Source organism: Arachis ipaensis, chromosome B2, assembly GCF_059453495.1.
Source record: "Arachis ipaensis isolate K30076 ecotype BB chromosome B2, ASM5945349v1, whole genome shotgun sequence".
NCBI lineage: Eukaryota > Viridiplantae > Streptophyta > Magnoliopsida > Fabales > Fabaceae > Arachis > Arachis ipaensis.
In genome coordinates, this window is record NC_142437.1 from 84,893,159 (window position 1) to 84,920,617 (window position 27,459).

At 37.7% G+C, this 27,459-nt stretch overlaps 1 non-coding gene across 1 annotated transcript; it reads left to right on the forward strand.

Annotated features, from left to right (window-relative positions):
* The first annotated feature begins 22,081 nt into the window (after positions 1-22,081).
* On the forward strand, positions 22,082-22,189 carry LOC148574667 (small nucleolar RNA R71). Its single transcript, XR_015906271.1, has one exon. It is a non-coding gene; the product is annotated as a small nucleolar RNA R71 (small nucleolar RNA).
* The last annotated feature ends 5,270 nt before the right edge of the window (positions 22,190-27,459 follow it).

A 27,459-nucleotide genomic window follows, 5' to 3' on the forward strand; every position in this document is an offset into this window, starting at 1 on the left:
TAAAGGTTACTTGTTATGCAGTAATGGAGAATATGTTGGAGTTTTGGAGATGCTTTGTCTTCTGAATCTCTGCTTTCCTCTGTCTTCTGATTCACGCACGCACATCCTTCTATGGCAAGCTGTGTGTTGGGGCATCACCGTTGTCAATGGTTTCATCCCCTCCTCTTGTGAAAATGGTCCAAATGCTCTGTCACAGCACGGCTAATCATCTGAGGTTCCCGATCATGCTGGAATAGGATTCACCCTCCTTTTGCGTCTGTCACTACGCCCAGCACTCGCGAGTTTGAAGCTCGTCACAGTCATTCAATTCCTGAATCCTACTCGGAATACCACAGACAAGGTTTAGACTTTTCGGATTCTCTTGAATGTCGCCATCAATCTAGCTTATACCACGAAGATTCTGGTTAAGAGATCTAAGAGACACTCATTCAATCGAAAGTAGAACGGAAGTGGTTGTCAGGCACACGTTCATGGGGAATGATGATGATTGTCACGTTCATCATATTCAGGTTGAAGTGCGAATGAATATCTTAGATAGGAACACGCATGTTAAATGGAAAACAGTAGTACTTTGCATTAATTCATTGAGACACAGCAGAGCTCCTCACCCCCAACAATGGAGTTTAGAGACTCATGCCATCAAAGAGTACAAAGTTCAGATCTCAAATGTCATGAGGTATAAAATAAGTCTCTAAAAGTTGTTTAAATACTAAACTAGTAGCCTAGGTTTACAGAAAATGAGTAAACTATGATAGATGGTGCAGAGATCCACTTCTGGGGCTCACTTGGTGTGTGCTGGGGCTGAGACTTAAGCAATTCACGTGCATAAGGCTGTTTTGGGCGTTCAACGCTAGGTTTGGATCCATTTCTGGCGTTGAACTCCAACTTTTAATCCTTTTCTGGCGCTGGACGCCAGAATTGGGCAGAGAACTGGTGTTGAACGCCAGTTTACGTCGTCTATCCTTGAGCAAGGTATGGACTATTATATATTTCTGGAAAGCCCTGGATGTCTACTTTGCAACACAATTGGAAGCGCGCCATTTCGAATTCTGTAAATCCAGAAAATCCACTTTGAGTGTAGGGAGGTCAGAATCCAACAGCATCAGCAGTCCTTTTTTCAACCTGAATCAGATTTTTGCTCAGCTCCCTCAATTTCAGCCAGAAAAATACCTGAAATTACAAAAAAACACACAACTCATAGTAAAGTCCAGAAATATGAATTTTTCCTAAAAACTAATGGAAATAAACTAAAAACTAACTAGAATATCCTAAAAACTATATGAAATTAACCCCAAAAAGTGTATAAAATATCCGCTCATCACACGCTAGGTTCTTCACTGGGTGTTTGAAATGCCAGTTTCTCGGCATGTCAAATGCCAAAGTACAAGGCAAACTAGGGTGAGTCTTCAATGGCGTTTGAAACGTCATGAATGGCATGTGAAACGCCCATGCATGCACTCCTCTAGAACTTTGGCCTGGCTTTTAACGACCCTATGTGGCATGTGAAATTCCAGGTCCCTACTTCATATTCATGGGCATGTTTCACGCCCCTTGTCTGGCGTGTAAAACGCCAACCCTCTGCCTCCTGTCGAATGCTTTTCTAGTTGCTCTCTCTCTTGCTTGAACTTTGTTCATCTTTTGCTGTCTTTTCCTATATTTAACAATAATTCAAAGGGCTCAAAGAACTAATAGAAATTCATATAAAAGCATATGATAAACAAGCAAAACAGACATATATTCTATCTAGAGATACCTAAGAGGAATACTTAAGATGCTCATGCATCACTCAGCCCAATCAACCCTGAGGTGTGATTAATTGCATATCTGGGGGCTTCGCCAGCGGTGGAGCATCAAACTCCTCTCGTAAATACACTTACCGAGCTATGCTCGCTATAGAAAGCACCGTCAACAATCATCAAACTTTGCCCACTTTTCCTAAAATGATGTTCCAACCGTCCGATTTCAGTTCAACCGAACTTAATTTAGACGTCTTGATTGTCATATCTATTATATTGAGAGACCTAATAGTTTAGAAAGTCTTGTTAGATTTAGGAAGCAGCGCTGATGTTCTATTTTACTCCACATTTCAGAAAATGAAGTTGAGTGATAACATACTGCAGCCATCCACTAGAGACCTGGTAGGATTTTCAAGTGAACGAGTACCCGTGTTAGGATCAGTGTGGTTATAAACCACACTTGGTGAGAGTCCTTTAACCAAGACTTTAGATGGTCAATACCTTTTAGTTGATTGTTTTAGTCCTTATAACTTAATACTTGGCCGACCTTTTTTTTAAAAGTTCGGAGCAATTGTATATTCAATTCATCTCTGTGTTAAGTTTCATGTGCAGGACAACCTTGTTGCAACAATTCATAGTGACCACTGTGAAGCTCAGCATTGTTATAACATCAGCGTCAAAAGGCCTATCTCTAACTGAGCTATAGGTATACAAGTAAATGTCGTCCATAACTCGCTCGAGCTACCCTTATTAGCCGAGTTAGATCCACGCATCGAGTTTCAAGACCGACCTACCCCAAATGAAGAATTACAAAAGGTTTCCTTAACTAATGATCCAAACAAGTTCACTTTTATAGGTTCAACATTGCATGGTGCCGAAAAATAGAAGCTCGTCCGATTTTTTCAACAAAATGCCAATCTATTTGCTCGGACACCCGCAGACATGCCAGACATCGATCTCTCAGTAATATCTCATAAGCTGGCGATAAACACGTTACTCCGACCTATAGCACAGAAAAAGCGCAACCTGGGACTGGAAAAGAAACAAGCATCCTTGAAAGAAACCAAAAAAGCTCATCGATGGCAGCTTCATCCAAGAGCTCATATTCACAACATGGTTAGCCAATGTTGTCATGGTAAAGAAACATAATAGTAAATGGCACATGTTCGTCGACTTCACTGATCTAAACAAAGCATGTCCTAAAGATGCATACCCTTTACCGTCCACTGATGTACTTGTTGATAATTGATCTGGCTTCGGCACTTTAAGTTTCATGGATGCATACTTTGATTATAACCAGATCCTCAGGCATCCATCAGACCAAGAAAAAATTACTTTTATAACTGAATACAATAATTTTTGCTATAAAGTTATGCCTTTTGACCTTAAGAATGTAGGGGCTACTTACCAACGACTTATAGACAAAATATTCGCCAAGAAAATTGGTCAGAACATTGAAGTCTATATTGATGACGTGCTCACAAAATCTAAAGTCGGCAAATCTCATGTAGATGACCTTATGGAGATTTTTTCACAAATCTAAAAGTACAACATGAGATTAAACCCTGAGAAATGTGTCTTCAGTGTCCAAGGAGGTAAATTTCTCGATTTTACGCTGACAAGCTAAGGTATAGAGGCAAACCTGAAAAAATGCCGAGCCATTCTTGAGATGCAAAGTCCACAAACAGTTAAAGAGGTCTAACGACTAACAGGGATACTCGCTGCTTTATCAATGTTTTTACCCTGCTTTTTCAAACTTAAAAATTATTCTTTCAAAACCTCCCATTGCAAAAACCTGAACTAGGAGAAGTGCTTTATCTTTATCTATCTATTACTGACTGGACAATTAGTTCTATTCTTGTTACAGAAAGGAACAAGATGCAAAAACCTGTTTACTTCATCAGCAAATCACTCCAAAATGTCGAGCTTCGCTACCCAAAGATAGAAAAGCTCACCCTTGTCTTAGTGTTCTCAACTAGACGTCTCTGACCTTATTTTCCGAGTCATACCATCAATGTCCAAACCGTTCAACTGCTATGACAAGTGCTCACAAAACCAAAACTAGCTGGACGATTAATAAAGTGGTCAATCGAATTATTCGAGTTTGATATCAAATTTCAATCCCGAGGCTCAATCAAATCACAATATCTTGCTGACTTTGTTGCCGAGTTTACTGCACTTATCTTCGATGATATGCTAGCAGAATTGACATTATACGTTGACGGTGCCTCTAACTCTCAGGGGTCGGGAGCAGGAATCCTACTTGAAGACACCTATTAGGGGTCGGGCGCCTCTAATTCAAATTTATTCACACCCCTTTTCAAATCCCTTTTGCCTAAAACATTGAGAAAAATAACCCTAACAAAGGTTTCACTTCTAGAAAGTCCATCAATATTTCAAAACATCTCAAAAATGCCCAAACCATTTAAGTGTAACTGAGACAGAGCACAATTTAACTGCTTCAAAACACTACACTCAAAGTATGTAAACAAAAGCTTCACCTAAAACTCTTTCAAAACACAACTATACATATAAAAATACTCAAAATGATTTTCTCTATGAGAGATATGCTCAGCCCTCATGCATGGCGACAACTCTACCCGAACCCTAGACCTTACTATCTTTGAAGTATCTATTTCATCCACACTACCCTTATCAACAAAGAGAAACCCACGAACCTTTACATCCTGACTCACCCAATTATAAGACCCATCATGATCAACTTTCTGAAAATCTTTTTCCTTTTTCTCACCCATTGTTTAACACAGAACAGAAAAGAAGAAAGCGAAGGGATAAAAGTTAGAAACAGAAAAGAAAGTGAACCAACCTCTTTTACTCATCTCTTAATCTTCAAAAAACGCGTTTTAACGAAACTGCACTTGCTTTAATGAAAACCTCCAGGATTCCAAAATGAGTTAGCCAATATTTAATAAAACATTTCAGTTCAAAATCCATCACAGCCATTGTTTCTCAAAGAAACCAACGGTAATAAATCTCATTAAAAATTGGAACTACACACACTTTTTAACGATAAGACTTTTCACTTTTCCTTTTTTCTTTTTTCAACAAAATTGTAACCACTACTTGTATGTTGAACTGGGGGCTCCATACCCTTAAAAAGGGCCGAGTTATAACTCAATAAAAGTTCAATCTGTTTCATCAAAATACCACCAGGCCATGCTTGGATACTGTGATACAACCGTTATACATCGGTTACGTTATAACTCGGTCATGAATGTTATAGATCGGCTGTCAATAACTATCATTCAAACAAGAACCAAAATGTCAGATATACTATTACTCTCCGTTTAAAACGTCATTACTCAGAGATATAACTGTTACTTTTCATTTTCAGATATAAAGGAAAGGGTAAGAACATTGTTAGGATTCATTGCAATCTACAAAGCCTATTATTCACTTACTGACTTGAGCGTTGGAGTGCTTTTTGCAGGTACCCTGACGTCGGGTTTTCTGCCAGCGAAGAAATTCATAGAAACGGTTGCGTTGTAGATATAGTTTCTAAACCGGCAAAAATTCCTTCGTACAAACGTGTTGGGTGTCACAAGTAACAAACCCCTTAAAAATTATTAACCGAGTATTCAAACCGCGGGTCGTCTTCTCAAGGAACTGCAAGGAAGTGTGTTCTTATTATTGGTTATAAGGGTCGTAATCGGGGTTTAGAAGGTGAGAAGCAAGTAATTTAAATGACGAGTGAATTAGATGGCAAGTAAAAATAAATAATAACTGTAAAATAACTTTTGGCAAGATAAGGGAAATTAGAAGTCCAACTTAGTTATCCTTCTCTACAATAATGAAAATTGTATCTTAATTCCACTTGGTCAACCTTTACCAGAGCAAAGGAAAGTCAAGGGACTAATTAAATTGACCTTTGAGTCCTAATTATTTCCTAAGAAAAGGTTGGGATTATTTAAGTTCAACTCAATTAGCAAGGTAACGATTATCAATTATGTTGAGTTTAATAACTGTTGAGTTACTGAATTCTTAACCAAAACCAAAAGGGGAAAAAGTAAATTGCTGAAATAATAAAAGTGTCCTTAGATGGGAAGCAATGGCAACTTAAATCAAAGAGAATAATCATAAACTGAAAATACCTCAAATTATCATTAATTCAATTAGAAATCTGTAACATGGAATAATTTGTAAATTATAATAATCAATTCAAATGTTGGAATAAATAAATAAAAGTAAAACTAAAAGAACATTAAACCTGGATCCAGAGTTTCTCTTAAAACAAGAAGAAATCCTAAATCCTAAAAGAGAGAGAGAGAGAAGATCTCCCTCTCAACTAAATCTAAATCATTGAAAGGTGAAAATATGCGAGCTCTCTTTGAATGGAAGTATTCCCACACTTTATAACCTCTGGTCTATGCTGTCTGTACTTGGATCTGGGCCAAAAAGGGTTTCAAAATTCGCTGGGGGCGTATTCTGTAATTTCTGGTGCGTGGCCTCTGTCATGCGTCCGCGTGGGTCACGCGGTAGCGTCATTTGGAGCTTTTTCTTGCCACGCGGTCGCGTCAGTCATGCGGCCGCGTCGCTGCTGATTTGTGCTTGGCACGCGATCGCGTCATCCATGCGATCGCATGGATACCAGTTTCCTTAAAGCTCCATTTTGCTTCTTCCTTCCAGTCTAGTATGTTTCCTTTTTCATCCTTTAAGTCATTCTGCCTTTAGAAAATCTGAAACTACTCAACACCCTAATCACGGCATCGAATGAAAATAAAGGTAATTAAAATAATTAATTTTTAAAGCTTAGAAAACATGTTTTTCATTATATGACATAATGAGGAAGGGAAAGTAAAACTATGCAATTAATGTGAATAAGTAGGTGAAGAGTTGAATAAATCACTCTAATTAAGCACAAAAGAACTCATGAAATATGGGTTTATCAACCTCCCCACACTTAAACACTAGCATGTCCTCATGCTAAATCCAAGGTAAATAATTAAAGGTAAAGTGATGGAATGTTATGAAATGCAACCTATGCTAAATGCATCTACCTAATGAGCCATGCAATTCTAATTCATCCACTCATATATAAAGTTTACATGTAGCTAAGTTAATTCACATTCTCAAGGAGTTGTGTGTATATATATAGCCAACCCTTAAATAATAAAGCACTTTAGCAAATGAGATGGGAAAGAAAACATTGTACAAACTTGCAAAACAATTAGTAAATTTTAAGCACAGATATATGTTGATGAGTTATTGAACCCTCACTGGATTTTGTGTTTACTCTCTAGTCACTCAGTGTTTATTGGGTTTATTCACTCTATTTTTCTTTTTATTCTTAATTTCTACAGCTTTGTTTTTCATCTAACCAATCAACAATTATAGAATATAGTCATACCAAAAAGTCATGAGGTCTTAATTAAGGTTGTAATGGGGCCAAGGTAAAGGTAAGGATTTATGTATAAGGTTAAGTGAGCTAATAAGCGAATCCCTAATTAGACTAAGATCTCACCTAACATACACATCTAGTAAAATAAAATTTCTTTACCTAATTTCCCATAATTTCCCATTTATTGTTACATGCTTATGTTTCACTTTTTATTTTAAATTTTTTTTTCTATTCCATGTGCATTGTTTTCATTGGGGAATTTCCTTTTTGTATTCCTTTTTATTTAGATGCTGAAAATAACTTTTTTTTTTACTTTTTTTTATGCACATGATAATTAAATCACTTAGATTTTGTCATGAGCATGCTTCCCAAATTTTATTTTATTCCTTTTTACTTTTTCTACCCTTTTGTTTCTATTACCATATTTCCAAAAGGTTTCCCACATTTAACTCTATTTATAATTTTCTATCTTAAGCTAACTAAGGATTCACTTGGGATTTTCCTTTGTTTTTCTGCTTAAGGCTAGTAATTTGGCTGAATAGAATAAAGGGGTTTTAAAAGGCTCAAGGGAGTTAACAAGGGTGATGTAAAAGGTAGGCTGATTTGGGGTGAGTGAGCTAAAATCAAATGATGGCCTCAATCATTCTCTTGGTATGTATCTATTCTATATTCTATAATTGGACATATAAATTAAAGCAAAGTAAAGAACATCAGAATAAAAAGAAATGTGACACACAGAAATGAAATTATGGTTTGAATGCAACCATACAATTTAAGCTCAAGACTCACAGGCTGTGTGTTCTCTAACTCAAGCATCATATATCATTCATATATTGTATGCAGGTTTAGTTAAAAATTCCCATTATTCTCTTGAAAAAAATTATTTAGGGTAGCTTTTAAAGTTTTAATGTTCCTCCTTGATGAAATGTTGTCAACTAACATGTAATGCTATATATACAAGGTGTGGATTGTTTTGATTCTGTTAAAGTTTCTAGTTTACTTCTTTTTTATATTTTTCTATTTAAACTATACTATCTTATGCTAAAAAGGGTAAACTATACTAATTAATCCACTAATAAATCAGAATTTCAAACTAAACTAAATAACTAAACTAAACTAAATAACTAAAATATGAACAAAAAAATGCAAAATGCAGAAAATAGAGTAAAATACACAAGTAGCAATGTATAAGTACTCAGAAAATAACAGTAAAAGAAAAAGAGAAAAATACAGAAAAATATCCAAAATAAAAGAAAAAGTATGTAGTGGTTCACCAAAATAAACGCCAGAGATGGCGACCTCCCCACACTTAAAACGAAGCATCGTCCTCGATGCTTAATCAAGCCTGGTGTGAAGGAGTGTCATCAATGGTAGGGATGGTAGCTGGGGTCTCCGTGGCGGTGGTGGGCTGAGGGTTTGGCTGCTGTGGAGGTGGGACGGACTGGAGCGGGATCTCTGGATCTGCAGCCTCTATCTGGGGCATAACCTCCTGATGTGGGGCAACCTGCTCTGTGGCTGCCTGCTGATGAGTCTCTGCCTGGGAATGAGGCTCCTCCTCGTGCTCATCCTCTGATGGCTCTGAAGGGGTGTCGGGCTCGGAGGGGATGTCGGCGCCCTATCTGATCATCAGCTTCAGATGGGAATAGTGTCGCCTGCTGCGGCGCTCTAATCTCTCATACCGGCGCCTGTTACGGCGCTCCATCTGATCAAGTTGGCGGAATAGACGATGCACGAGGCGATAGACTGGCTCAGAGGCGGGTGGAGGTGCAGTGGTGGCAGCAGGGGCAGTTGGGGCAGCTGTGGATGAAGAGGGTCCAGCAGACGGAGGGGCTGTCTCATCAGTAGCAGTGACAGGTGGTGGTCTGTAGCCCAAAGCAAGGAAGTTCCTGCTGTGCGGGATGATCTTCCTGCAGTCCGCTGCTGGGGGTCTCTCATCGGCATCCTCCCAAGACACATCAGCCTGACGGTCTAGCCGTGTAACCAGGTAAGGAAAGGGGAGGGTGCCTCGTACGTGGGGCCTGGCCATATAATGCCGGATAAAACGAGGTAAGTATATGTCCTTACCCTCCAGCACACACCAAAGGAGGGTGATCATGGTAGCCGGGATCTCCGTCTCGTGAGTACTCGGCATCACAAAATTACTCAAGATCTGATGCCATAGCCGAGCCTCATCGTTCAAGTACACTCTCTTGATCCCTCTAGGCATAGTGGTGTTGTGACCCATCTCCCAAGGAACAGCAGGGTCGAGAGCTATCCGTGCCTTTACGGCATCCCAGTCAAACTGCATCTGGCCCATGTCCTCCTCAGCCTGTACAAAACCATCTGGCTGATCGGACTTGGCTGGGAGCTAGAGAATGATCTCTATGGCCTCCTCTGTGACCAGAATTTGCTTTCCCCTCAGGTTCACTGCATCAAGGGTAGTAAGGTAGTAGTTGCAATAGAATTCCCGGACCCAAGATGCATTGACCTCTGTCAGTGATCTCTCCAGAAAGAACCAGCCCCTTTGCTTGATTTGCTCAGTAGTGTACTGCTGGAGGGCCTCTGGAATCTTCAAGGTACGTTCCAGGTATAGGTTTCTGGAGTTTGCAAAAGCCGGGTACTTCAGTTCACAGTACCGGTTTGCAAATTTTATAGGATCATCCGCAGGAAGCAGCTGGTTAGCTTTCTCCTGCTGTGTGAAGTTCTTCTCTCGCCATGATGAATCGTGGATTAGAGCAATGATGGACTGGGAGGAATCTCCTCTCTTGCGCTTGCCAGTAGCCTTGCCTTTGCCTTTCCTTTGTGAGGCAGACATCCTGAAAAACAGAAAATCAGGAATGGATAAAAAAAAATAGGAAAGCAAATAGGCAATTAAACAAAGGAAACTCAAAGCGGTAAGGGAGAAATAGAATAAGGAAAATGAGTAATTGAATTGTGATTGAATGAATGTTAAATGGAAAGAAAATAAGCAATATGCCATGGTTAGAAAGTTAGAGGAAAGTGAAAATAATCAGAAAAGAGACCAAAAGGGTTAGTATGGTTAGGATTTGAAAAAGAAATTAGTAAATTAAAAACAGTGAGTTAGTAAAGTGCGGGTTAAAGTAAGTGGCATAGAGAAAAAACCATATAACAAGGATTCATAGGTAAGAATAGAAGTACTCATAATTGAACAAGCAGTTTATGAACCAGGAAATCAAAAAGGGTGAGAAGGTCTGCCATAGCATTCATGTAATGGTTTGGGTAAAGCAGAGTAAAACAGATTTTAGAAATGCCAAACCAAAACATGAATGAAAACAAATTTAAAAAAAATTGGGCAGCATTCCGGCTAAAATTGGATTGTCTCGGAAAATAAACAGCAATATAATCAGTTCATATGAATTAAAAAAATCAAGCTGCATGTACATAAATATAAAATAAACATAAAAACTCAATGTAAACAGCAGCAACATACAAGAAAGCAGCATATGAATCGTGATTATAGCAGCAACAGATTTGCACATAGGATAACACAGAAGTAAGAACAGTGCAAGTAAACAGACCTAGATCCACTAACCACAGCCTAAGCTACCTAACAACCTAAAAATCCACTACAACATGCAAGTCTAGCTATCCTAATTATGAACATAAACGGAATAAAAAATACAGAAAAGTTACGAACAGATAAAAAAATGGTTGCGTGTTGCGGAACCTGGGAAGCGGAAGGGGTTGAACAGGGAAGAAGGTGGCTGCGGCGGCGTCCGGCGCGGTGGCGGGGCGTGGCGTCTGGGTGGCGGCGGAGGGGGTTGGTGGCGGAGAAAGGGTTTAGGTTAAGTGTTGGAGGAAGAGGATAGGGGTGGGAGGTGGGGGTTGGGGTTGCTGGCTGAAGGGGTGGGGCGCGGTGGATAGCCGGCGGTGGTGGGCGGTGGTGGCGGGGAGCAGCGGTGGAAGGGGAGGAGAGAGGAAGAAGGAAGGAGAGAGAAGGGGAGGGGGTGGTACGGCGGCGGTGGTGGGTCGGCGGCGGCGTCTGGGTGATGGTGCGGTGGCGGCTGGAAGGTGGTGGGTGGTGGTTGGAGGGAGAGGAGGCAGAGAAGGGGAAGAGGGTTGGGGGTGAGGACTGCGCGACTGATAGGGTTCGCGGGCTGGGGGGTTATATTTTCGAATCCACGCGGCCGCGTGGGGCACGCGGTCGCGTGGTTGGGACGAGAATGGGAGTGACGCGATCGCGTGGGGTGCGCGATCGCATGAGAAGGGGGAAAGAAGTGTGACGCGATCGCAGGGGTCGCGCGATCGCGTCGCTGGAAGTCGTGCTAAACGCACGACTCCAGCGCCGTTTTAGCGCAACTCTCTGTCTCCTTTTGAGGTGATGTGCAATCCATGTGACGCGATCGCGTCGATCACGCGGTCCCGTGGGATTGATATTGTACATGTGACGCGATCGCATGGGGCATGCGATCGCGTGGACCAATTTGTGCGAAAGGCACAAGGGCCGCACGATTCCAGCCCAACTTTCTGTTCGTTGGATCCTTAAGCCGATATATATATCACGCGGCCGCGTGGGTCACGCGGTCGCATGGGTGGTATTTTTCGCGATATGACGCGATCGCATAGGGCATGCGGTCGCGTTGTGCAACCACTTTATATATATATATATATATATATATATGCATGAAAAATGCAGAATGCAATGACTATCATGAATGCTTATGCATGATTTTAGGTTTAATAAATAAAAAGGAAAAATGAAAGCAATTATCAAGAAATAAGTTGAAAAAGAAGCGACCATACCATGGTGGGTTGTCTCCCACCTAGCACTTTTAGTTAAAGTCCTTAAGTTGGACATTGGAAGAGTATCCTGTTATGGTGGCTTGTGTTTAAATTCGTCCAAAAATTTCCACCAGTGCTTGGAATGCCAATAGCCTCCGGGGTCCCAAACTAGGCATGTAAAGTTTCTGCGCAGCTTTAAACAGATATCCAGCCTCCCGGGATGACGAATGTCAGAACATAATCCATGATCCCAAGCTGTATTTTTAGATCCGCCTCCGTTTTGATTTGTAAGTTTCCATTCGGGCGGGTTAAAGAGTAGAATCTCACCGTGGCGACCAAACGTCCTCCGTGATCCATGCAATTGAGCACGATACCAATCTGTGTACTTCGAGGTGAAGCGTGGAACCTTATTGAACCTGGTGCACCAGCTCTGAATACGAGCCATTTCCCTCTTACTCTTAAAGCCGCAGAGAGCTCTAAGCTGGCCATCTGTTTCAAGCAAACCATATTCAAGTGAATAAGTAAAATTATAAGTTAAGGATTGTACCCACTTGAAGCTTGTATTGGGTGGTAATGGCCTTGGGATAGGTGTTTTTGGTGGTTCTGCGAGTTCCGTTTCCTTGTGTTCTTCTGTGAATTCTTCCACTTCCTTGCAAAGATCTTCAATTGTATCTGTATCCTGGTCAAAGTCTTCTATGTCTTCCTCATCACTCGAGTCATAGATTGGAGGTTGAGAGAAATCTACCTCCGCATCATCTTCATATTCACTTGGGAAATATTCTTCGATCTCAGAGAATTGACTTGCGGATGCAAGTTCATTACTAGGAGAACTAGACTTGTGACTATCATTATCAAGGAAATTTGCTTCTTGGATTATTCCGTCTGATTCTTCGTAAACGACTCGCCTTGGAGATTGTACGGTATCCTCCTTAGCATCAAATGTAGTGTCTTGGACGGAGTTTTTCTCAATTCTGTATTCCCAAGGAAGTTCAGCATCGCCTAGATCTTCAACCAACTCTTCTTTTTGAACAATGACAGCTTCTTCTACTTGTTCTAGTACGAATTCATTTTCTGTCTTGTCCACTGGAGTCTCTAGCATTTCTTTCATGCTACGCTCTTCATTGGGCTGTCCACATGGAGCTGTGGTTGATCCTTGTATATTTGAGCGCCTAGTGGCCCATTGAATTAGTGCTTGCTCCAGTTATTGAATGGTTGTTTGAAATATAATCATTGTTTCTTTCAGGCGGTCCTTTGCTTCGTGGTTTGCCAGACTTGGACATGATACAAAGGAAAGTGGTGATGATTGGGAACGATTGGATTAGTATTGGGGTAAGGAAGGATCATATGATGGCGAATGGTGAAGAGAAGCTTGTGAGTGTGGTAGTTCGAGGTTATGTTGAAAGGATGGTTCATATGCACGGGGTGGGGCTTGTTGGTAGTTACAAGGTTGTCCACCATGTCTTACAGCTGGGTATGCACGGTAGAATAGTCTTTGTCCAGGATATCTCGGAGGGTGTTGCTGCCTAAAGGGTTGATTAGATCCTCTTGGCTCCATCCATCTTTGATTGGTCTGACCTTGATGCACATTCCTGCTATAACTTCTATTTCCTTTAACAATATTAGAACCAAACTCAAAGCGAGAGGGGTGAGAGTTCATAGTAGCAAATAAAGAGAAAAAGGAAAAACAACAATAATTAAACAAGCAAAAGAAAAATATTTACAATAACCAATAATAAGGCACACGTTAGCAGTTCCCCGGCAACGGTGCCATTTTGAAAGGAGTGGAAGATTGATGGTTTAGAGGTTATAGAAACTCTCGTTGTGAGTATAGTTACTAAACCAAGCAATCAACCTTTCTTACAAACGTGTTGGGTGTCACAAGTAACAAACCCCTTAAAAATTGTTAACCGAGTATTCAAACCTCGGGTCATCTTCTCAAGGAACTGCGAGGAAGTGTGTTCTTATTATTGGTTATAAGGGTCGTAATCGGGGTTTAGAAGGTGAGAAGCAAGTAATTTAAATGACGAGTGAATTAGATGGCAAGTAAAAATAAATAATAACTGTAAAACAACTTTTGGCAAGATAAGGAAAATTAGAAGTCCAACTTAGTTATCCTTCTCTACAATAATAAAAGTTGTATCTTAATTCCACTTGGTCAACCTTTACCAGAGCAAAGGAAAGTCAAGGGACTAATTAAATTGACCTTTGAGTCCTAATTATTTCCTAAGAAAAGGTTGGGATTATTTAAGTTCAACTCAATTAGCAAGGTAACGATTATCAATTATGTTGAGTTTAATAACTATTGAGTTACTGAATTCTTAACCAAAACCAAAAAGGGAAAAAGTAAATTGCTGAAATAATAAAAGTGTCCTTAGATGGGAAGCAATGGCAACTTAAATCAAAGAGAATAATCATAAACTGAAAATACCTCAAATTATAATTAATTCAATTAGAAATCTGTAACATGGAATAATTCGTAAATTATAATAATCAATTCAAATGTTGGAATAAATAAATAAAAGTAAAACTAAAAGAACATTAAACCTGAATCCAGAGTTACTCTTAAAACAAGAAGAAATCCTAAATCCTAAAAGAGAGAGAGCGAAGATCTCCCTCTCAACTAAATCTAAATCATTGAAAGGTGAAAATATGAGAGCTCTCTTTGAATGGAAGCATTCCCACACTTTATAACCTCTGGTCTATGCTGTCTGTACTTGGATCTGGGCCAAAAAGGGCTTCAGAATTCGCTGGGGGCGTATTCTGTAATTTCTGGTGCGTGGCCTCTGTCACGCGTCCGCGTGGGTCACGCGGTCGCGTCATTTGGAGCTTTTCCTTGCCACGCGGTCGCATCAGTCATGCGGCCGCGTCGCTGCTGATTTGTGCTTGGCACGCGATCGCGTGGATACCAGTTTCCTTAAAGCTCCGTTTTGCTTCTTCCTTCCATTCTAGTATGTTTCCTTTTTCATCCTTTAAGTCATTCTGCCTTTAGAAAATCTGAAACTACTCAACACATTAATCACGGCATCGAATGGAAATAAAGGTAATTAAAATAATTAATTTTTAAAGTTTAGAAAACATGTTTTTCATTATATGACATAATGAGGAAGGGAAAGTAAAACTATGCAATTAATGTGAATAAGTAGGTGAAGAGTTGAATAAATCACTCTAATTAAGCACAAAAAAACTCATGAAATATGGGTTTATCATACCCACCCCTTGTTCTTTTATTGACAACGTATAACTCATTTCGATGAAAAATTTACAGACATTCACTAGCGGACGAACTATACACCGGCCAACCTTCACAAGAATAATGTGTTTACTTTAAAAACATTTCTATCGTATTTGCCATAACTTTTGTGTTTTTTAAAAAAAAAATTGTGTATATCATCATAAATTTCTATGTTTATTGTCAATATATTTATGTGATTGTTTTCTATATTTCTCTTCAAAAGTTTGTTTACTTTAAATAAAATTTACGTATTTATTGTCACAAAATTTTGATATTTAACTTAAAAAATTTCTATATTTCTTTCTTTTGTTTTTTTTTTTTTAAAAAAAATTGTGGTTGTCATAAAAATTTCATTGTTTGTTGTTAAAAATTTATTTGTGTTGTATCTTAAATTCTTAATTATTTGTTTCTTCTGTTTCTCATTTTTTTTAAAAATAAAAAAACTGAAAAAAAAACAAAAAAAGAAAGAAAATAATAAAAAAATGAAAAAAATATAAAAAAAAGGAGAATAAAGAGAAAAGAACTCTTAAGAGAAAGAAATAGAAGAAAATAGACACATAAATTTTATTAAAAACACTTAATCACACAATATTTCTGTTAAAATTACAAGGTAAAAATTCTTAAAATAATAAAAAAATAAATTTAAAATCAGTATTTAATTAAGTTGTATATAAAATTTGTGATTTTAATCCCAATAAAGAAAAGAATAAAGATAGAAAAAAAAAATACATGAATGATTTCCTTTATCCAAAGATGACCACCACAAGAGACGCTGTAAAATCTCAATAGGAAGATCCGCAAAGTGAAGGAAGGGTATAAAAGGGTAAATGAAATCGTCAGCAATATAGCATTGAGGAAGACGGACATGATGAGCAGTATTTTGAGAGTGTGAAAGGAGATCAAAAAACGAAGCTGACATGACAAGACACCCCCACCCTTGTCTCCCCCAAAACACTTCAATCCCCTCTCACGTTGCAATTATCTCAATTAATGTCTTGGGACCGTCCCCCACCTCCTTTTCGGTACAAATTTCCCACCACACATTGATTCTATGGGGTAAAAATTAGTTTGGTTTAATACATATAAATCCTGGTGGAATACGATTACAATAACATGATGTGTGATTAGAAAAATATTTTTATATTTTCAGAAATTATTTTATATAAAAAATATTATATTAGAATAATTTTATGATATAACAATGTCAGAAATTTAAAAATGTTTCAGGAACTACACGCCCCTTAAAGTAAGTGTTTTGAAATTAAAAACTTCACAACCTCAAAGTAATACTTTTGTAATATTTTATGGTAATTCCCAAATCAAATCATTTAAGAATTAAAATGATACCAATGTCCTAAAGTGAATTAGCTTATTGCATGTTTTAATATAAATTGAATTAACTTAATTCCATTTAGTATATATGCTACAACAATAGTAAATCGAATCTAGTTGATTTGATTTACTAGCTACTTCTACAGTATATATATGTAAATCAAATTTAATTAATTCGATTTAGTATTGATACAGATTATTGATATTTTTTACTTTTAAATTAATTGTTATTAACTTTAAAATATATTAACTTAAGAGTAAAAAATGTTAATAAAAAAATATTTTGATTTGGATTCTAATAAAATATAAAAAAAAAAAAACAAAACGAATATGAATAGAAATTTAATTTTTGTGTTTTAGTTCAAATTTCAAAAATCTACATTTTTATAAACTTATGAATGTAAAACTGAACATTAAATAATTTCTAAAAAGTCATTAAAAATCATCATTTGATTCATTAGTGGAATGCGAAATTGCGATCATCAACAATGGCGGCAAAGGCTTGGTGCTCTCAAACGTGAATCACACTTTGTCACAACTTCGCACAACTAACCAACAAGTGCACTGGGTCGTCCAACTAATAAACTTTACGTGAGTAAGGGTCGATCCCACGGAGATTGTCGGCCTGAAGCAAGCTATGGTCACCTTGTAAATCTCAATCAGGCAGATTCAAATGGTTATGGTGAATTGATAATAAAAATATAAATAAAATATAAATTAAGATAGAGATACTTATGTAATTCATTGGTGAGAATTTCAGATAAGCGTATAGAGATGCTTTCGTTCCTCCTGAACCTCTGCTTTCCTGCTGTCTTCATCCAATCATTCCTACTCCCTTCCATGGCAAGCTGTATGTTGGGCATCACCGATGTCAATGGCTACATCCCGTCCTCTCTGTGAAAATGGTCCAATGTGCTGTCACTACATGGCTAATCATCTGTCGGTTCTCGATCATACTGGAATAGGATTTACTATTCTTTTGCGTCTGTCACTACGCCCAGCACTCGCGAGTTTGAAGCTCGTCACAGCCATCCCTTCCCAGATCCTACTCGGAATACCACAGACAAGGTTTAGACTTTCTGGATCTCAGGAATGGCCGTCCATGGGTTCTAACTTATACCACGAAGACTCTAATATCTCGGACTCGATCCCCTGTATTAGATATCTAAGAGATACTCATTCTATCTCATCTTCATGTAGAACGGAAGTGGTTGTCAGGCACGCGTTCATAGGTGAGAATGGTGATGAGCGTCACATAATCATCACATTCATCATGTTCTTGGGTGCGAATGAATATCTTAGAATAGGAATAAGCGTGAATTGAATAGAAAAACAATAGTACTTTGCATTAATTCATGAGGAACAGCAGAGCTCCACACTTTAATCTATGGTGTGTAGAAACTCTACCGTTGAAAATACATAAGAACAAGGTCCAGGCATGGCCGAATGGCCAGCCCTCATAAAGGTCTAAGATAGCATAAAACTGATCAAAGATGTCTAATACAATAGTAAAAGGTCCTATTTATATCAGACTAGTTACTAGGGTTTACAGAATTGAGTAAATGATGCAGAAATCCACTTTCGGGGCTCACTTGGTGTGTGCTTGGGCTGAGCATTGAGCTTTACACGTGTAGAGGCTTCTCTTGGAGTTGAACGCCAGTTTGTAACTTGTTTCTGGCATTTAACTCCACTTTGCAACCTGTTTCTGGCGTTTAACTCCAGAATGTAACATGGAACTGGCGTTGAACGCCAGTTTGCGTCATCTAAACTCAGGCAAAGTAAGGACTATTATATATTTCTGGAAAGCCCTGGATGTCTACTTTCCAACACAATTGAGAGCGCGCCATTTGGAGTTTTATAGCTCCAGAAAATCCACTTTGAGTGCAGGGAGGTCAGAATCCAACAGCATCTGTAGTCCTTCATCAACATCTGAATCTGATTTTTGCTCAAGTCCCTCAGTTTTAGCCAGAAATTACCTGAAATCACAGAAAAACACACAAACTCATAGTAACGTCCAGAAATGTGATTTTTATTTAAAAACTAATAAAAATATACTAAAAACTAACTAAATCATACTGAAAACTATGTAAAAATAATGCCAAAAAGCGTATAAATTATCCGCTCATCACAAGACCAAACTTAAATTGTTGCTTGTCACCAAGCAACTGAAAATTAAATAGGATAAAAAGAAGAGAATATACTATAAATTCCAAAATATCAATGAAACTTAGCTCCAATCAGATGAGCTGGACTAGTAGCTTTTTGCCTCTTGAATAGTTTTGGCATCTCACTTTATCCCTTGAAGTTCAGAATGATTGGCATCTATAGGAACTTAGAATTCAGATAGTATTATTGATTATCTTAGTTCAGTATGTTGATTCTTGAACACAGCTACTTTATGAGTCTTGGCCGTGGCCCTAAGCACTTTGTTTTCCAGTATTACCACCGGATACATAAATACCACAGACACATAACTAGGTGAACCTTTTCAGATTGTGACTCAGCTTTGCTAAAGTCCCCAATTAGAGGTGTCCAGGGTTCTTAAGCACACTCTGTTTTTGCTTTGGACCTTGACTTTAACCGCTCAGTCTCAAGTTTTCACTTGACACCTTCACGCCACAAGCACATGGTTAGGGACAGCTTGGTTTAGCCGCTTAGGCCAGGATTTTATTCCTTCAGGCCCTCCTATCCACTGATGCTCAAAGCCTTGGATCCTTTTTATTACCCTTGACTTTTGGTTTTATGGGCTATTGGCTTTTTCTGCTTGCTTTTTCTTTTTCTTTCTGTTTTTTTCCATTTTTTTCGCATTTTTTTCTGCAAGCTTTGTATTCACTGCTTTTTCTTGCTTCAAGAATCATTTTTATGATTTTTCAGATCATCAAATAACATTTCTCCTTTTCATCATTCTTTCAAGAGCCAACATATTTAACATTCATAAACATCAAATTCAAAAGACATATGCACTGTTCAAGCATTCATTCAGAAAACAAAAAGTATTGTCACCACATCAAAATAATTAAACTAGTTTCAAGGATGAATTCGAATCCATGTACTTCTTGTTCTTTTGTAATTAAAACAGTTTTCATTTAAGAGAGGTGATGGATTCATAGGATATTCATAGCTTTAAGACATAGACACTCAGACACTAATGATCATATAGTAAGGACACAAACATAATTAAACATGAAGCATAGTAAACGAAAAACAGGAAAATAAGAACAAGGAGATTAAGGAATGGGTCCACCTTAGTGAGGGTGGCGTCTTCCTCTTCTTGAAGAACCAATGGTACTCTTGAGCTCCTCTATGTCTCTTCCTTGTCTTTGTTGCTCCTCCCTCATAGCTCTTGTTGTGCAGTCAAATGCTTTACTACTGAGCTATGGACCCTTGAGATGAATCTCTCCATCTCCCATGACTCGGAGGTAGAGGCTTTTGTCTTCCCTTTCCTCTTTCTTGAGGCTTCTCTGGCCTTAGGTGCCATTGATGGTTATGGAAAAATAAAAAGCAATGCTCTTACCACACCAAACTTAAAAGGTTTGCTCGTCCTCGAGCAAAAGAAGAAAGAGGGGGGTAGATAGGGATCCTGTGGGGTCCACAGATCTAGAGGGGTCAAGGACTTAGCATCCCTGCTCCAATTAGGCGTGCAAAACGCCCTTTGTATACAATACTGGCGTTTAACGCCAGACTGCTGCCTATTTTTGGCGTTAAACGCCCAAATGTAGCCTGTTTCTGGCGTTTAACGCTAGGCTGATGCTTGTTTCTGGCGTTAAACGCCAGCTTGGTGCTTGTTTCTGGCGTTTAAATGCCAGAATGCTCCTCCTCCAGGGTGTGCTCTTTTTGATGCTGTTTTTCATTCTATTTTTGATTTTTTAGTAGTTTTTGTGACTCCACATGATCATCAACCTAATAAAACACGAAATAGAAATAAAAATAAAATTAAATAACATTGGGTTACCTCCCAACAAGCGCTTCTTTAATGTCAATAGCTTGACAGTGGGCTCTCATGGAACCTCACAGATAATCAGAGCAAGGTTGGAACCTCCCAACACCAAACTTAGAGTTTGAATGTGGGGGTTCAACACCAAACTTAGAGTTTGGTTGTGGCCTCCCAACACCAAACTTAGAGTTTGACTGTGGGGGCTTTGGTTGACTCTGTAGTGAGAGAAGCTTTTCATACTTCCTCTCCATGGTTACAAAAGGAGATCCTTGAGTTTTAAACACAAGGTTGTCCTCATTCAGTTGAAGGATCAACTCTCCTCTGTCCACATCAATCACAGCTTTTGCTGTGGCTATGAAGGGTCTTCCAAGGATGATGGATTCATCTTCATCCTTCCCAGTGTCTAGGATTATGAAATCAGCAGGGATGTAAAGGCCTTCAACCTTTACTAACACGTCCTCTACTTGTCCCTAAGCCTGTTTTCTTGAGTTGTCTGCCATCTCTAATGAGATTCTGGCAGCTTGCACCTCAAAGATCCCAAGTTTCTCCATTACAGAGAGTGGCATTAAGTTTATTCCTGACCCTAGGTCACACAGAGCCTTCTCAAAGGTCATGGTGCCTATTTTACAGGGAATTAGGAATTTACCAGGATCCTGTTTCTTTTGAGGTAATTTCTGCCTATCCAATGCATTCAGTTCATTGGTGAGCAAGGGAGGTTCATCTTCCCAAGTCTCATTACCAAATAATTTGGCATTCAGCTTCATGATTGCACCAAGGTACTTAGCGACTTGCTCTTCAGTAATGTCTTCATCCTCTTCAGAGGATGAATACTCATCAGAGCTCATGAATGGCAGAAGGAGGTTCAATGGAATCTCTATGGTCTCTAGATGAGTCTCAGATTCCTTTGGTTCCTCAAAGGGGAACTCCTTATTGGTCACTGAGCGTCCCAGGAGGTCTTCCTCACTAGGATTCACGTCCTCCTCCTCCCTTGTAGGTTCGGCCATGATGGTCAAATCAATGGCCTTGCACTCTCTCTTTGGATTTTCTTCTGTATTGCTTGGGAGAGTACTAGGAGGAGTTTCAGTGACCTTTTTACTCAGCTGGCCCGTTTATGCCTCCAAATTTCTAATGGAGGACCTTGTTTCATTCATGAAACTTAGAGTGGCCTTAGATAGATCAGAGACTATATTTGCTAAGCTAGATGCATTCTGCTCAGAATTCTCTGTCTGTTGCTGAGTGGATGATGGAAAAGGTTTGCTATTGCTAAACCTGTTTCTTCCACCATTATTAAAGCCTTGTTGAGGCTTTTGTTGATCCTTCCATGAGAAATTTGGATGATTTCTCCATGAGGGATTATAGGTGTTTCCATAGGGTTCACCCATGTAATTGACCTCTGCTATTGCAAGGTTCTCAGGATCATAAGCTTCTTCTACAGAAGATACCTTTATAGTACTGTTGGATGATTCCTTCAATCCATTCAGACTCTGAGAGATCATATTGACTTGCTGAGTCAATATTTTATTCTGAGCCAATATGGCATTCAGAGTATCAATTTCAAAAACTCCCTTCCTCTGAGGCATCCCATTACTCACAGAATTCCTTTCAGAAGTGTACATGAACTGGTTATTTGCAACCATGTCAATGAGTTCCTGAGCTTCTGCAGACATTTTCTTTAGGTGAATAGATTCACCTGCAGAATGGTCCAATGACATCTTTGATAATTCAGACAGACCATCATAGAATATATCCAGGATGGTCCATTTTGAAAGCATGTCAGAAGGACACTTTTTAGTCAGTTGCTTATATCTCTCCCAAGCTTCATAGAGGGATTCACCGTCTTTCTGCCTGAAGGTATGAACATCCACTCTAAGCTTACTAAGCTTTTGAGGAGGAAAGAACTTGGCTAAGAAAGTCGTGACCAGCTTATCCCAAGAGTTCAGGCTATCTTTAGGTTGAGAATCCAACCATATTCTAGCTCTGTCTCTTACAGCAAATGGGAAAAGCATAGGCCTGTAGACCTCGGAATCAACCCCATTGGTCTTAACAGTTTCACAGATCTGCAAGAATTTAGTTAAGAACTGGAAAGGATCTTCTGAAGGAAGTCCATGAAACTTGCAGTTCTGTTGGATCAGAGAAACTAGTTGAGGTTTTAGCTCAAAATTATTTGCTCCAATGGCAGGGATTGAGATGCTTCTTCCATGTAAATTAGAATTTGGTGCAGTAAAGTCACCAAGCATCTTCCTTGCATTGTTATTGTTTTCGGCCATGTCTCCTTCTTGTTCGAAAATTTCAGTAAAGTTCTCTTCAGAGTGTTGTGTTTTAGCTTCTCTTAGCTTCCTCTTCAAAGTCCTTTCAGGTTCCGGATCAGCTTCATCAAGAATGTTCTTGTCCTTGCTCCTGCTCATATGAAAAAGAAGGGAACAGAAAATAATAGGGATCCTCTTTGTCACAGTGGAGAGGTTTCTTTATGTGAGTAGAAGAGAAGAATAGAAAAAAAAAAGGTAAAAATCCAAACACAAGGGAGAGGAGTGGGTTCGAATTCTTGGGTGGAAGAGAAGTGTTAGTTGATAAATAAATAATTAGAAGGGGATGAGAGATGAGAGAATTTAAAAATTAAATAAAATAAAATAAAAATATTTTTGTTTTTAATTTAAAATCAAAGTTATAATTCGAAAATTAAAAAGAAAAATGAAATTAAATTAAATTTAAAACAATTAATTAATTAAAAAGAAATTTTGAAAAAGAGGAAGGTGATTTTCGAAAATTAGAGAGAGAGAGTTAGCTAGGTAGTTTTGAAAAAGATAAGAATTAAACAAAAAGTTAAGTGGTTAACTGAAAAAGATTTGAGAATCAAATTTTGAAAAGATAAGAAGTTAGAAAAGAAGTTAGAAAAGATTTTGAAATTGATTTGAAAAAGATGTGATTGAAACTTATTTTGAAAAAGATTTTGAAAAAGAAATTTAAAAAGATTTGATTTTGAAAATTAAAGTTGATTACTTGACTAACAAGAAACAAAAAAAAGATATGATTTAAAATTTAAAGATTGGACCTTTCTTAATAGGCAAGTAACAAACTTTAAAATTTTTGAATCAATCACATTAATTGTTAGTAAATATTTTGAAATTATGAAACAAAATAAGAAAAAGAATTTTGAAAATCAATTTGGAATTTTTGAAAATTATAAAAAAATGAAAAAGATTTGATTTTTGAAAAAGATTTTGAAAAAGATAGGATTTTTAAATTGAAAATTTGATTTGACTCATAAGAAACAACTAAATTTTAAAAAGTTTTGAAAAAGTCAACTCAAATTTTCGAATTTTTATGAGAAGAAAAAGGGAAAGATATTTTTTTGATTTTTGAATTTTTAATGATGAGAGAGAAAAATATAAAAAAGACTCAATGCATGAAAATTTTGGATCAAAACAATTAATGCATGCAAGAACACTTTGAATGTCAAGATGAACACCAAGAACACTTTGAAGATCATGATGAATATCAAGTATGTATTTTTGAAAAATTTTCAAACAAAGAAAATATGCAAGACACCAAACTTAAAAATTTTTAATATTTAGATACTAACAAATTGAAAATGCATATGAAAAACAAGAAAAGACACAAAACAAGAAAAATTTAAAGATCAAACAAAGAAATTCATCAAGAACAACTTGAAGATCATGAAGAACAAATGCATGAGTTTTCGAAAATTTTAAGAAAAATTAAAAAGATGCAATTGACACCAAACTTAAAATTTGACATAAGACTCAAACAAGAAACACAATATTTTTGGTTTTTATGATTTTATTAAATTTTTTTTGGTATTTTTCAAAAATTATTTTGGGAAAAATGAAAAAGAAATTCTTTTTTGTATTTTTTGAAAATAAGAAATAAAAAGCTTAAAATTAAAATAAAATTACCTAATCTGAGCAACAAGATGAACCGTCAGTTGTCTAAACTCGAACAATCCCTGGCAACGGCGCCAAAAACTTGGTATGCGAAATTGCGATCATCAACAATGGCGCCAAAGGCTTGGTGCTCTCAAACGTGAATCACACTTTGTCACAACTTCGCACAACTAACCAGCAAGTGCACTGGGTCGTCCAAGTAATAAACCTTACGTGAGTAAGGGTCGATCCCACGGAGATTGTCGGCCTGAAGCAAGCTATGGTCACCTTGTAAATCTCAGTCAGGCGGATTCAAATGGTTATGGTGAATTGATAATAAAAATATAAATAAAATATAAACTAAGATAGAGATACTTATGTAATTCATTGGTGAGAATTTCAGATAAGCGTATAGAGATGCTTTCGTTCCTCCTGAACCTCTGCTTTCCTGTTGTCTTCATCCAATCATTCCTACTCCCTTCCATGGCAAGCTGTATGTTGGGCATCACCGTTGTCAATGGCTACATCTCGTCCTCTCTATGAAAATGGTCCAATGCGCTGTCACTGCATGGCTAATCATCTGTCGGTTCTCGATCATACTGGAATAGGATTTACTATTCTTTTGCGTCTGTCACTACGCCCAGCACTCGCGAGTTTGAAGCTCGTCACAGCCATCCCTTCCCAGATCCTACTTGGAATACCACAGACAAGGTTTAGACTTTCCAGATCTCCGGAATGGTCGTCCATGGGTTCTAACTTATACCACGAAGACTCTAATATCTCGGACTCGATCCCCTGTATTAGATATCTAAGAGATACTCATTCTATCTCATCTTCATGTAGAATGGAAGTGGTTGTCAGGCACGCGTTCATAGGTGAGAATGGTGATGAGCGTCACATAATCATCACATTCATCATGTTCTTGGGTGCGAATGAATATCTTAGAATAGGAATAAGCGTGAATTGAATAGAAAAATAATAGTACTTTGCATTGATTCATTAGGAACAGCAGAGCTCCACACCTTAATCTATGGTGTGTAGAAACTCTACCGTTGAAAATACATAAGAACAAGGTCCAGGCATGGCCGAATGGCCAGCCCTCATAAAGTTCTAAGATAGCATAAAACTGATCAAAGATGTCTAATACAATAGTAAAAGGTCCGATTTATATCAGACTAGTTACTAGGGTTTACAGAATTGAGTAAATGATGCAGAAATCCACTTTCGGGGCCCACTTGGTGTGTGTTTAGGCTGAGCATTGAGCTTTACACGTGTAGAGGCTTCTCTTGGAGTTGAACGCCAGTTTGTAACCTGTTTCTGGCGTTTAACTCCACTTTGCAACCTGTTTCTGGCGTTTAACTCCAGAATGCAACATGGAACTGGCGTTGAACGCCAGTTTGCGTCATCTAAACTCGGGCAAAGTATGGACTATTATATATTGCTGGAAATCCCTGGATGTCTACTTTCCAACGCAATTGAGAGCGCGTCATTTGGAGTTGAGTAGCTCTAGAAAATCCACTTTGAGTGCAGGGAGGTCAGAATCCAACATCATCTACAGTCCTTCTTCAACCTCTGAATGTGATTTTTGCTCAAGTCCCTCAATTTCAGCCAGAAATTACCTGAAATCACAGAAAAACACACAAACTCATAGTAAAGTCCAGAAATGTGATTTTTATTTAAAAACTAATAAAAATATACTAAAAACTAACTAAATCATACTGAAAACTATGTAAAACCAATGCCAAAAAGCGTATAAATTATCCGCTCATCAATTAGCGTCTAAAAAATTATTACCGGGACTTTTGATGTTACAATATTAATATAAAGTATAGCCCTCCAAGATGACATAAGAGTTAAAACTTAAATTTTTCAGAGTAAAAAATAACAGATAGTTATATAATATATATTATATAATGACCAACTATATTTATACAATATGTAATTTAAAAAATAATTAAAATATTATATCAATTAAATAATCATTTAATTTGTAAAATTAAGAAAAAAACTTATGCTTTGATGATTTTATGCTCTAAAAAATTCAAATTTAAATTAGAAGTAATGTCATCAAAGCAATAATAAGTTCTACACTTCATTTCACAGATTAAATAATAATTTAATTGATATAGTATTTGTTAGGTACCAGACAAATGACACAGCAAAATATAGAGATAAAAAATTAGAAATTTGTATAAAATATGAAAACAATTGAATAACTTTCTTTGAGAATTACAACTTCTCTCTATCATAAGGAGACTACAATAACATTCTCTCTTGACAAAAGGAGAACACACTTCTCTCTATTATATATAGGAGAAAACTACTCAAAGAAATATTATGTTATTCTATCTGGATGACTTGATTGAAATAAATTAAAGAAAAACTCAATTTATAGGTTAGTCTCTTCAATATGAACCATCCATCATTTAGAGGTATATAATTCTTCTCTTTTTCAACCATTAAAATCCTAAGGTTATAAACTAAGATTGTTTATTACCTTTCATTTTATTTAGTTATTATTTATTTATTTATTTTCTAAAATTAGCTTTACTAATTTTCACAATCTCCCACTTAAAGCTAATTTTGATAAATTTTCAAAATTTATGTTGCTCATGTATTCCATAGGCCGTATGAAGATCTACACCATTCAAACTTTTCTGTGTTGATTGGTTTTGTCATGGCATCTGCTAGGTTATCTTTAGTGTGAATCTTCTGCATATCAACACTTCCTTCTTCTACTACTTCCCAAACAAAGTGATATTGTACTCCAATGTGTTTTATTCTTGAATGAAAGGCAGGATTCCTTGCAATGTGCAAGGCACTCTGACTGTCACAATACACAGAAATCTTCTGCTGTTTGTGCCCGAGTTCTTCTATCAACCTTTGGATCCAAATAACTTTCTTGCATACTTGTGTAGCTGCCATATATTCAGCTTCTGTAGTAGATAAAGCTACAACAGTCTGTAATTTAGATAGCCAGCTCACAGCTCCTCTTGCAAGTGTAAACACATAGCCTGTAGTAGATTTTCGTTTATCAAGATCACCTGCAAAAGTCTAAGTCAACATATCCATTGACAATGAATTCCGATCCTCCAAAACATAATGCAACATTCGAGGTCCCTTTGATGTATCTCAAGATCCTCTTAACAACATTCCAATGCTCTTTACCCGGATCTGCCATAAATCGACTTGCCACTGCAACTGCTTGAGCAATATCTGGCCTTGTACAGATCATGGCATACATAAGGCTTTCCACTGCTGAT